Source organism: Misgurnus anguillicaudatus, chromosome 10 (assembly GCF_027580225.2).
Source record: "Misgurnus anguillicaudatus chromosome 10, ASM2758022v2, whole genome shotgun sequence".
Classification (NCBI taxonomy): Eukaryota; Metazoa; Chordata; class Actinopteri; order Cypriniformes; family Cobitidae; genus Misgurnus; species Misgurnus anguillicaudatus.
In genome coordinates, this window is record NC_073346.2 from 5,754,890 (window position 1) to 5,768,419 (window position 13,530).

Below are 13,530 nucleotides of genomic sequence, written 5' to 3' on the forward strand. Positions count from 1 at the left end.
CTGGTGATTGGGCTGAGTATATCACATTTAAATGACGATCTGTGAAACAACACATGCAAAACAATAACATACTCTATAACAGCAATAGGAATACTTACCGGTAGTGCCGCCGAGGGAGACCGCCAGCGATTGATAACCGATGGTGTGAAGAGTATCCGACATCTGGAAGGAGACAAAGGAAGAGTGTTATCACCGTTTGTGAGTACCTCTGAACATTTGTAAATTACATCATATTGGAGAGTAAACCATCCAGAGAGTGTTGTGAGTTTTAGCATACAGGTGAGAGGCCCCACTGTGGAAAGGAGTTGTGGGTGAGCCAGGGATCACAAGTACAGGAAGACGCAAGGGGTCGCGGTGGTCACAGTTCGACCCTCCATTGCAATCAGCACCCAACGAATCTCAGGACGAGTCCTAGTCAGCCGTGGTTGTGACCCTATTTCGCTTAAAGTGTGTGTGGTGCAGTGGGTGGGTCCTTGTCCTTGCCGTGAGTGTGTACACTTGAAACCTTGCAGTGTTATGCTGTGTTTGTGCTGTCAGTATCCACCTCTAGGCTGGATGAGTCGTGGTGAACTAAGTGGACGTCAAGGCTGGTGAGGTGACATCTTATTTATATGCCATCCGCGACTTCCTGCATGGATACCCTACGTTGACGCCCTGCATCGACATCCTGGATCTTCCTGTCCCTGCGGAGGCGGTGGTGAACTAACCAAGAAAGACCGGTGTGAGAGGAGGCTTGGCTGCTGAAAGAGGAAAGTTAGCTGTGTGGATAACATTACCTGTTGTGGAGCCCCTACAAAGGTTCGCCCCTGTCTAGATCTCTGTGCCGTCTGCTGGAGTAGAGGAGAGGGAAGCGTTCGGCTCAGCACAGCAGTTCCCAGCTCAACCGTTGTCCATTGGAGCCTCAACATAGGCCAGTGCCAAGACGCTCTCGCTGTTTAAGGTCTGTAAGCTCCATTTACTTACTGTTTCGCCATCTACTTGCCAAAAGTCCACCGCCAAGAAAGAATTACATAGGTGGAGCACCTGCCTGTTGTTGAGAAGTCATAAAGGAGAAAAAGTAAAGCCCCAGTCACCTGTAAATTACTTACCTTTCTGCCTAAAGCTAAGAGCCGGCAGATCGAGTTGCACGATACCTGAAGTAACTGTAAAGCCCCAGTCGCCTGGAAATTACTTACATTTCTGCCTAAAGCTAAGAGCCAGCAGATCGAGTTGTATGTTACCTGAAGTAACTGTAAAGCCCCAGTCATATGCAAATTACTAACCTTCTGCCTAACGCTAAGAGTCAGTGGAGTGAGTTGTACGTTACCCGAAGTAACCGTGAAGCTCCACTCCCCTGTAAAAAAAATACTTGCCTTCTGCTTAAAGCTACGAGCCGCAGTTTGAGTCGTACATTACCCGAATCAAACCCAAAGCCCCAGTCATCGATGAAGTGTTGACTTACCAGTGTTTCCATCACAGATTGAGTTACCTCCCTTCGGCAGTACTTACCTGTGCCACCATCCAAGGGAACTGCGGACGATCACAGCAGCCACTTCTCACCTTTCCAACCGACGGGCGGAGCCGAGCCCGGCAGCAGAAGCACTGCTCATCCGGCCGTAGGGCGAGTAGGGACACACCTACGGGACCGACTCGGAGTTGGGCACATATAAGTGCTGGTATCAATATACCAGCCTCCAAATACTCACCCTCTGTCTCTCCTTGTACCCAGGAAGAGAAGAGTGCCCCGGATCGGGCCGCTGAAGCAGAACAAAGAAACTCCATGAATAAGCTGTTTGTCGTCGCAAAAACCAGGAGATAAGCAAAAGAAGGACCCACCGGAAATTTGCTTGCGACAGAGTCCAGGAGACTCTGAACTGTGCCTGCTAGTTGGATTTTAGCTTTCCCATTTTCCCTCCCCCATAATTTTAAGTAATTTAAATAAAGTTTTGTTTTAATTATACTTACGCTCTCTGTGTGTCTGGTCATTGGGGTACTCTTGAGACCTCCTCGAGGTGGAAACTAGAAAGGGGCGTGACTCACGACACCTGTGGTCCGCTCCGACCTGTGACATATTCATGTACAAAACACTGTGCAGCATGTTTACTTACAACACAAGCAGCGGACTCCGACATAATATTAGTTCACGTCCATATACACTTCTCATTACTCCCGCTCGTGTTTAACAGAGAGACTCGCCCACAGTCTCACAGACCACCCCCTCAAAGTATAGATGACAGAAGCGCTCAAAAGTGGACAAAAGAGAAGAATTAAAATACCAGGTGTAAACGTGATGTGTCTCTCTCGTCTACTTGTGATTTGATCGATAAAAACATATCTTAATACCAAGTGTAAACAGCCCCATAGAGTGATGATAGATTAAATACAGTCAGATACAGATTGAGGGATGATAGCTACAGATAGAGAATAATAAAAGAAAAAAAGAGATCTTTGTATGTGTATGTACTTCTTACATTGTAGAAACTCCACTGCAAATCCATCACTTTGCAAAGAAGAGTAGCAACATGTAGGTTCACTGCAACCTGTACCATTTGGCCTGATGTTTACTTTTCCTCCTGACTTCTTTGTTCCTCTCTCCAGATACAGAGCGCTTAAAAAGTCAGAAAATAAATATAATTCGGATTAGTTTCAGTTTTTGAGGCATGTAATTGTTTTTAAAATGAGTCAATATGTTAAAGCATTGTTTCTAAACTCCAGTCCTTAGGACCCAACTCCCACATCGTTTTAAATGCCCCACTAATTTACTAACCTAATTTAGATCTTACATATAATTCAAGTTCAGATATATCATATCTACTAAATGTGATTAACGTTTGACAACCCAGCTAAAGCTAAATGTGATTTACAGTTTATAAAATCATCCTACATAATGTAAAGAACATTCTGTGAGAATATAATCTTGATATATTTAAAGGATTACTCTATTTTCTTTAAAAAAACCAAAAATCGAGATAATTTACTCACCCCCATGTCATCCAAAACGTTGATGTCTTTCTTTGTTCAGTCAAGAAGAAATTAAGTTTTTGAGTAAAAAACATTCCAGGATATTTTTCATTTTAATGGACTTTATTGGACCCCAACACTTTACAGTTTCAGTGCAGTTTAAAATTGCAGTTTAAAATGTCTCTAAACGATCCCAAACGAAGCATAAGGGTCTTATCTAGTGAAATGATTGTCATTTCTACACGCAGAGAGCCGTGTGGCATGCCAGCGTGACCTCACGTAATGCGTTATGACGTCAAAAAGTCACAGATGACATATGAGAAACTACCGCCCCAGTGTTTACAAGTGTGGAGAAAGAGGACTGTTCCGAAGTTGTTGTATGTGGAATGATACTAATTAATGTCTTTGTGTCAGTTTATTGTTTAAAATGTTACGCAAATTGTGTACCTTTCGATGTGCTTACGCAATTACGCAAGGTTGCGCTGGTGCGTCACACGACCGGTGGAAGACGTGGAGTTGTGGTTTAAAAGTGCACCTTTTTTTATTTTCCAAAAATGACAATCGTTTTGCTAGATAAGACCCTTATGCCTCGTTTGGGATCATTTAGAGCCCTTTGAAACTGCAATTTTAAACTGCACTAAAACTGTTAAGTGTTGGGGTCCAATAAAGTATTCAAATGAGAAAAATCCTGGAATGTTTTCCTCAAAAAACATAAGTTTTTCTCGACTGAACAAAGAAAGTACTCAACGTTTTGGATGACATAGAGGTGAGTAAATTATCTGGATTTTTTAAAGAAAATTAAGTATTCCTTTAATATTGACTAAGTTTGTGTGAAAGATTGAAATCAATGTAAAATCAGTGATTGAAATCAAAATGTGATGCTCCAAATATCATAATTATAAGACTATAGGATGAATTTCATAGACAGGGTGACATATGTAATGTGCTGAAGATTTAATAGCTACTGTACCTTTGAATGAAGATGATATGCTGTGAACAGAGTGGCAAAGTCAGACAGGAAGCTGGGATGAATGCATCTAGTGTCTCCTAAAACAAATACATGTAACAACAGTTGTTTTTAACTGTACTCTTTATCTATACTTTATCTTTACTATTTATCTTTTTACATTTAAACCATATTTTAATGTTAGGGTAAATTACCTCTTTTTAAATTACGCCAAATAAGTTAACAAGAGGCGTTACAAACAAACAATAAGCAAATTACACAGTGTATACCTAAAAATATATTAATTATATTGAAATGTAAGTCCCTAGGGATGTCAGATTAAAGAAATCCCCAGACTGAAACACAAATAAACAACTCTCTGTAAATAGAATATATAACTTTAAATGTATTAGGATTTGCTCTTACCTCTCCACCTGCCTGTCCAATTGCTCACCCCACTGTAAAGATATTTACAAATTAAGCACTGTACTGTACACATGTGTATATATAAAAGGATTATGAAATAAGGAAAAAACATTATTAATCAAACGTAATTATCCTGAAGTAATTTAAAGCTAACGTTACCGGGTTAAAGCGCATTGTGTGTGTTTATGTAACTGTTTAGGAACGCGTTTCTCCTGTAGGGGTTCAATCGCATGTGTTAACAGATGGGCGCAAATTTAAACCATACCACAAACACCAAAAACATCAAGTGTGCTGATCAACACGAAATCCGCGTAAATTCTAAAGGTCGCTGAAATATTTAATCCCAGAGTTTTTGGTTCATAGCTGCTATTGTGCAGGGAAATGTGTGAAATCCTACCAAAACCGCGATGCAGATGAAGCCCATTGCACGTCTCATTCGTGTCCCGCGGACGACTTTGTTCCTCAACTTTCTCACTGAAGCATGTCATTCTTAACGTAGGAACCCAGTTAAGGCGGTATATGTGTGAAATACGACCGCGCGGCTAAAACCCCGCGTCTCATTCGCGTCCCGCCGACGAAGGAGTTCCTGTAAATCCTAATTTTTGTCACGGAATGTAACTAGAAAGTAGAAAGCCAGTTTTCGTCCGTAGCAGCTATATTTAGCGTCGGGGTATGTGTGAAATACTACCGCGACTGTGCTTTTCAAAACCCGCGTATGTATCATTCGCCCCCGCGAACGGAGAACGGATGCGACAACATGGGCGTTTCCTAAATGAACCACTAATATAACTGTTAGATACTTTCATATACTACTGCACTTACCAAATATTAAAAACAAATACATGAGTAACTTACCTCAGCTGTGAATCACTCCTGTTGGCGCTTCACGAATCTCGACCGTTGAAGATCCCACAATGCATTCTGAAAATTTAAAATTTACAGCAATACTCTGTATATTGGGTTAAACCGCCACGCGGCCCCACAATGCATTGCAGTTTACAGCAATTTTCTGTATTATTAGAAAAACAGCCCGCTGCTGTAAAATAATGCTGTAATTTTTACAGCAATTCGTTACAGTGTATATTTTTAATTAAATCCAGCCTTTATTTTTTTCAGTGTACCCGTTTATTTAGGCTATTATAAAATATAAAATGCAGCATACAAAACAGTCACATAAAATTGTTTTAAACAACTTTGAAATGTAACCTCAGGTTGTAAGATAAATATCCTTAAAACTGAGCTGATGTGGCAATGAGCTGCTTGTGTTCACTACTAAAATGAAGTTTGAGATTGTAAAATATATAGTTATATATATAGTTATATATATATATATATGCTTTAGATATGATGGAAAGTGTATGTCTTAGGTTCTGTGACTATTAACCATTTAAAACCCACATGGAATTAAAATTAAACCTTTTTCCCTTTAATATTAATATAAAGAATAAATATAAACTGGTATGGCCCAAAACACTGACATACAGAAGATATAACCATAGTTTGGCACGCACATTAAAAACATCACTACACTTTAGCTTCTCGTCAAATTTTCTGTCCAATCAAATGCTTTTTCAATGCTAAACTGTCCTGCCCTCTTATGTTTTGTTAAGCCACGGTCACACTATCTTTGACCATGCAAGTATTTGTCAGACGTTGCTGCGGGGAGCAGCTCATCAATATGATCTTTGGCACACACTTTTTTGTACTGGTTACAGTGCTCCACGTGATATGAATTCACAAAATATTATTGCATTTCCAGTCTGATGCATTCACTTGCGTATAAATGGAAGTCAATGGTACGAAGCATCTAGTGTGACTGCGGCTATACACTACGTCTTTGCTGGACTGTGACATAAATGAAACGCCATTGGTTATTTTAAAAAAGGGGATGGTCTTTGTCATTCTGACATTCTGTTTCAGTTATACTGACATCACCACATCAAATAATCCTGCACTTTTCAAGGCACTTCAGTGGGCCTTTAAGTTTCATCATCATCATCACCATCATCATTATTATTAAACAGCCTTTCAGTTCATTTAAATGATTTTGTGTGACATATGATTTTTCTGTAGTCTCTCAATAATTTTGAAGCCATAAATGTTGCAGAAGTAGAAAGAAGTGTTCAGATGATCAGAGCACTGCAGCAGTCACATGTTCAATTCTCACACATACTGAACAGCTGTACACTTGAAGGGACTGTAAGTCATGTTGAGTAAAATCATCCAGCAAATGCATGAAATGTAAAACCGCTGGTTAAAATAGTTTTAGATGAAGGTCTTGTCATCTTCCTGAATGTATGTCAGCAAAACCCCTGAAATCTGTTACTAAAGCCCAACAAATGTTTAAATTATAATTGTTGAATTTTCTTATAACATTTAACAAAAATGTTTATATATTTTCTGTATAATATATAAATAAGTTGTACAGTATGAATCTCATTTGTTTAAATTGCCATACAGTACATGTGATGTTTCTATAATACAAAAGCAGATGCCTTTCAGTAGACACTTTAAATGAACAATGCTCATCTCCATCAGGCTGATGAGGCAATTGTTACAGATATTGATCAGGGTACAGCTTTTACTAAATGAAACAACAGGTTTGAATGAATAGGTAGAGGAGGAGAAGACAATCATTTAGAGCTGAAATGATGAAAACAAAGTCAGCAGATCTCAGTGTGCTGGACAGACTCACATTTGTTGTCTGCTGAACTGTTCAAATGTCCAAACAATACTACTGGCAGTGTAGGTGCCATAATGACCCTTAGAAAATGGTGTGCCAGAATTGTGACCTGCTGTGACTTATTTATTTTTAGACCAACATTCACGTCTTTACAGATAAAAGGTCAGAGTGTTCAGAGGACTTTTTAATATGTGCAGTATCTAAAATGTGAGTGTTTTTATATTGGTAATGATAATTACCATGTTTACCAGAGGAAACTAAAAAAGAAAGAAAAAAGAAAAACTATACAAAAAACAAGAGAAAAAATAGCTGCAAGGAGCAAAACTAGTCAAGCCCAACGAGTTTGGATGAGCAGTTTAGAGAACTTACAGTAGGAAAACATCATGATTTTAGACAAAAGAATAGAAAGTTATCAGCAAAAAAGCTATGTTTTTGTTCACTGAAATCTCTCCCTCCCTTCTCGAGGAGCACGAACAACTAGATCACTAAAAAAAATGTGAGTGGTGCTTGTCGTGGCAAAAGAAGTGTTATTTTCTTGTAAAATGTGCAGTAGCACTGATGTTGTTATAAGCCTCACGAGCACATCCCTATTCTTAATGTCGGACATGTTACAGGTTTAGTGTTAAGCAGTAATGCTACAGTAAAGGCTTCTTCACATGCACATTTTTTTACATTCGGTTGGAGAGAAGAATGTTAATTACTATCGATTACAAACGGTCCTTAGCCTTAGACTCAAACATTTAAACACATGTAATGTATGCCTATAGCAAAAACACGACAGCAGGGTGCGTGTGGACAATTTTTCTTGGGCTCCACACCAGGGGATGCTGCTGCTCCCATGCCCATGTGTTTACTCAGTTTAAAGCCCTATTCGGACGGGATTAGTTTTACAGGGGTAGATGGCGAAATGTAATTTTACCACAGGACTTGCCACTGACTTGTTTTTCAGTCTAGAACGCAAGTAAATGCTTTATTTAAAAGAAACCCGTAAATTTACAGGAAATGACGCAATTTACGTGGATATTTACAGCTGGTCTATTCGCACTGGATTAGTATTACCTGAGGTAATTTCTCCTGACCTTTTTACAGAAGGTAAAAGTTACCGTAATCTTTACTGACATTGTGCGTAATGATTATTAACATGGAGCATTCGGACTAAAATCACTGAGAAGCTCTGATAAAAATTGCTTTACCCCACCTCCCTATGTAAAACTAATCCAGTCCGAATAGTACTTAAGTTTCAAAAACACATTTTTTTCCACATAGGCCCTGTTGCAAATGGTGCACTTTATGTGGACTTTTGGTCTCGTGGCCTTAAATTGCACCTGCTCGCTTAGTCTACGAGTCCGTAGGGTGTCCCATCTGTCATTTTTACCCTCCGAAGTGTGCTCATCAGCGCCCCCTTTACACCCTTAATGCGGTCATTGGCGAAGCCCGCACTGCACCAACCCAGAAGTCCTTGCAAAAGAGCAATCAGACGACGAATGGGAGAAGTTCACACTGATGAGCAACTTCTCTTCCTATTTCTGGTGTGACCCTCGAGTCTGTCCCAAAATATGACTCCGGGGCACCCGCGTGGACTTGCGTCAAGGGTCCCTAAAGTCTGCACTATATGATGTCATCAAAGTGGGAACTCTGAGGATGTCCAGAAGTCCGGAGTGTGCTATCTGGGACTGGGCAACAGTGTGCATTATTGTTTCTCCTCTATGTCATGTCTTTTTTTGAATATAAATTTGACTGGTGTTATGCAAATCTACCCACACAGTGACATAGATACGCGTGTGTTTGAATGAGCTTGTTTTAGGAAGGCATGGATGAGGCTTCACTTTTAGAAAGAATATCTCTTTGGGTTTCAGAATCTTTGCAACTTTACAAATCTACTATATGCACGAACAGCTTAAACACTCAAAAGTAACTAAAAAAATAAAAATCGCATCATATGAACCCTTTAAATGAAGTTTTATTTGCACTTTTTGAACTGCTGGACTGTGATCTCCCATGAACTTTAGATCAAATGTCTTCTTATATCAAATGTTATTCAGAATTAACATAAAATAAAACGGCTCACATAATATTTGACTCCAGAGGTTGAAAGTCAGATTTTCCTTTGTTAAATCTGCATGCAAATGTTGATTTCATGGTTTCTGTAAAGCACTTTACTTACCGTTTTCATAAAATTATACAATAAAATCACAGAAAGGATTTTCATTTTTGAAAAAAATCCCACATTGTTTAGTTAAAAATTCATACTGTTATAACTATTGTATTTTAACAGAAAACTGTTTGTAATAATAAAAAACTGTGACTGTAAACATTATATATTAATAGATAATTCGACTGCATTTAGACTGAGAAGACGGACACAAATGGGAACATACGTGAGTGGAGTCCCCAATACAGCTTTGGATGTACTGCATAGCTCATCTATACCAACAGTCCTTTTGATAGATAACCTTTGACTGTATCTTTTCTTTTCACAGTTCTAAATAACTATTGGCCTGTACTACTACAGGTCTGTATGGGGATTCAGTTAACACTGTGCTAAATGACTTTGCCCACGGTTAAGTCAGGGTGCAGCTCTCTGCTGTTTAAATCAGGTTAGTGTTACACACTGCTATATCCACAATGACACCATTCAAAGGGTCTCTTCTGAGATATGAACCTCTTTCAACAGCCTTGCCTTGGGCATTTGAGCAGTGCATTCATGGAAAATTATGAGCTGTATTTTGTGATAATATAACAGAAACTGCTTTTGATAGTCCTTTGGGCAGCATTTACCACTACAGTCCCTTCAGGATGTACAGGGTTAACAAACAGTGTTTAATTATTTTGGCTATTATTCTAACCAGTTTTATTTCTTTAGATTGTATTGCCATTTGTTTCTCAGATGTGCAAAGGATTAGAATCAGAATTAGATTACAACATGGTATCATTAGCCCACACATTTACAATCTTGAACAAAATATATTTCTTATGTTTTTATTATTTTATTTATTTATTTTTCAATACATCTATGGCACAGTCACTCTCCCTTGATGGCATGACTATAGCAACCTGTTCCTGACTCCAACATGAATTGTTGTATCGTGCCTGGTAAACACATGGAATGTAATGTATTGGTGACTCGGGAACTGTTGTATCCTAGTATGTTTGCTGCACATGCTCAGTATCAACAGAGTTCAAGCACATCTGAAAGTAAAACCCCATTCACACAGACCTTTGGTCCCAGAAAATACCCTTAAAATTGCCAGACAAGCGTCTGTGTGAACACAAACTCGTCCCATATATCTTCTGGGATAGTTGCCGGAAAGAGGACCTAGTCAGATACACGGATAACCCTCTGTGTGAACAAAAAGCCAAAAGAATGCCGTAATGGGCGTGTCGTAGTGAGGACACGCGTGTCATCACAACAAAAGTTATGGTTCAGCTCCTTAAAACGAGAGATAACATGCATATAAACATTCACCACGAAAAATGTCGCAAACCGGATTAAAGCAGTTATCAGGAAATGATAAATGAGACGTATAAACAATGACGCACGAGCCGTGAGGACGCGCGTGTCATCGCAACATGAAGTTGGTTCAACTCTTTAAAATGAGGGATTTACAACATTCACGACGAGAAATGTCAGCCAACTGGACTGAAGCAGATATCAGGTAAGTTAGCTTGTCACTTACTGCGTTAAAACGGAGATCATTCAGCAGCATAAAAGATGCACGCGAGTGGTTCTTGGAGAGAGAAATAATATATAATATGCAAACTTCAGACGCTGCGTAGAAGAGAGGGCGGGACTTTCAATAGGTCACGTGTCTTTTCGGGACCATCAGGTTGGGGTACAATCCAACCGTCTTCGTTGACTTTGTATTGCGAGAGGCCTCCTCCTTGTCATTTCTGGCTTATAACAAAAAACTGAATAATGCCTAAAAGCTGCTGTGTGACAATATGTTATCCATAAACAAGAAACTATCTGTATTAATTTGTAATTAATATATTTATGCATTAACTACGCTTGGATTTTGTTTCAGTCTTTCTTTCTTGTACACCAGTAACCATGATTTTGTTTATATTTCAGCTGTATTAAAACCATGTTAAATTTTCAACCAAGATATACTTAACCCATATTTTACAGTTCCCGAGCTGGTGACCTCTATGGAGTGCTCCTATGTGCTTTCTTTGTTTCTTAATGTTTATCATTATGTGTCACAAACCCTCTCAAATACACATGAACTCTTGGAAATTGGGAATCTCGCTCCAAAGAATTTGATTTCCAATCGCATTATTACAATGCAGACATTTATGTTTATGTCGGAAAAGTGGTAATCGGGTCAGGCAATGTGCAGCTCTGTTATCAGGGTTCTGATGCCCCGCTCCCAACTCCGCACCTCGTGTAGACTCCACAACAATAAAATGTACAAACTACAACACCTCATCAAAACCAACAAGGACTTCTTGCAATATCCCACAACTTGGTTATCCAGCTTGCCTATGACAGCATGATTCATCTATCTATCTTTCAAATTTATAATGCAGATCACAAATCAGAGCTAATGAGAAAGCCTAAAAGTGGTGCTGTCTGCTTTTATGTAAACAACTATTGGTGCCCAGATTTATCTGGTTTAAAAACACTGGAAGCCCTTTCTAGAAGCACTTTTTATAAACTGCAAACCGTTTAATTTACTACTGAAGTTTTCATTCATTCTGATTGATTTTTACATTCCACGACCACAAGCCTACATGAGTGAGCACTTGATCTGCTTAGCAGCCACATTCCTAGCATGGAAAAGAACCACAGACTCACTCCTTGTCATTTGTGGGCAACTTTAACAGAGCAATACTGAACAATGAACTCCCGAAATTCAGACAACATGTTAACATTTTAGTGTCTGGCAAGAGGGAGAAACATCTGGAACACTGCTCCTATACATGGTCATCTTAAAGCAGTGGTTCCCAACCTTTTATCCAAGGGATCCCTATTTTATTTCCCTATATCTTGTTCCAGAGATTGGATATCAGGTATGATTTTCGTGACAGCCAGACGAAAGTCATTGTGAACGTCTAGCTTATTGCGTGACTTAGTGACAAATGACACTATGAGGTTGAGGCATAGTGCGCAAGCTTAGGTGCAAAGTCGGGTCCTTTCATGAGCCAAAACTGTTTGTATCCGTGTTCTGTAAAGAATCTCTTCAGAGAAGAATTTGACTTTATATCCAAAAGGTCATCCTCCGCTTCTAAACTCTCCACCTCCTACTCAGTTGTGGTGAAATGATCCATCACCCATGCGCATTTGACAACGTGTTTATCAACATCAGAAAATTGGGATTTCATCTCCTCCTGCAGTGAAATGTGACCTCTGCATTTAACCCATCCCAGTAAGTAGTGAACACACCCAGAGAAGTGGTCAGCTATCCCAGTACCCGGAGAGCATTTGGGGTATGGTGGCACCATACCGTGAGACTCGAACCAGCAACTCTCAGGTTACAAGCATGACCCTCTAACCTCTAGGCTACAACTGCCCCTAGCAGATGTGTAAAATGTCTGCTCCAGGTAAATTTCCCACTGTCTGTTTTAAAGTAAGGGATGTATTGCAGTTCCTGTTTTTCCTTTAGAATTCCACTTTATGCACAAATGGTTTAATGATTTAGTTGCATTACTATTTGCGTCCGCGCTCTGCATGCGCTTGTTTGTGTCGTTATCAAGGCTGAAATTGAGGCTCAGGAACTTTTACATTTTTTCTTTCTGTTCAATAAAACGAACCAATACCTGACCCCTTGATAGCCAGCGCACTTCGATATGGAGATGTGCGCTTCATCTTTACACAGCTCCGCAAAGACTTGTTTGTTCACTGGAAGGCTTTAATAAAGTTAAATATTGTGACAGCCGTCTTGAAAGTTTCATTCAGGTCATCAGAGAGGTGGCAAGGGCATACAGTGAAACACAAAATAGTGTGGAGGCTTTCCATGTACTGAAGCCCTTATTTTTGCCCATTATTGAAGCAGCCCCATCGGTGCAGCACCATTCTTCTTCCTAGCATTTTCCAGTGATGCGCTTATTGGTATATAAGTCTCCATTTGGGCATGGGCATCTAGGAGACTATGGGCATCACGCCATATGAGTGAGCCGAGGCACTTGAACTGCTCCTCTCTCTTTAGACCTCTCCCATCAATGTTGATGGTTCCACCAGTTTGTAGTCAACTTTCCGTATATTCCTTTTTCTTCATGTTCAGTCGAATCTTTAAATATGATCAAAAATATGTTTACAGCCTGGTACAAAATTTGTTTTGGTCTATGTAGCTAATTTTGCCCTTCATGACATCTGGGGGGGGTGTTTGTAACTCATCTGTTTAAATATTTTAAGCCTTAAAGTTCTGGATAATTAAGGGCGTGGCCACTTGATGGTTGAACAGCCACTGTCACTAGAGTCGAGTTGGCTGGGTGTGGTTTCAGCAACCAGTCACCTTAGCTTAACCCATGTCCACCTTAGCTTAACCAAGGGGCAACCTTCCGGTCTCTCTGATGAAGCCAATACGGAAGTGAT

At 39.7% G+C, this 13,530-nt stretch overlaps 1 long non-coding RNA gene across 1 annotated transcript; it reads right to left on the reverse strand.

Moving 5' to 3' along the window:
• Nucleotides 1-2,519: 2,519 nt before the first annotated feature.
• LOC141367196 (uncharacterized) lies at nt 2,520-4,837 on the reverse strand. The gene is made up of 3 exons (XR_012371420.1): nt 4,313-4,837; nt 3,911-3,987; nt 2,520-2,587 (listed from the first exon to the last, which is right to left on the reverse strand). It is a non-coding gene; the product is annotated as an uncharacterized lncRNA (long non-coding RNA).
• Nucleotides 4,838-13,530: the final 8,693 nt, after the last annotated feature.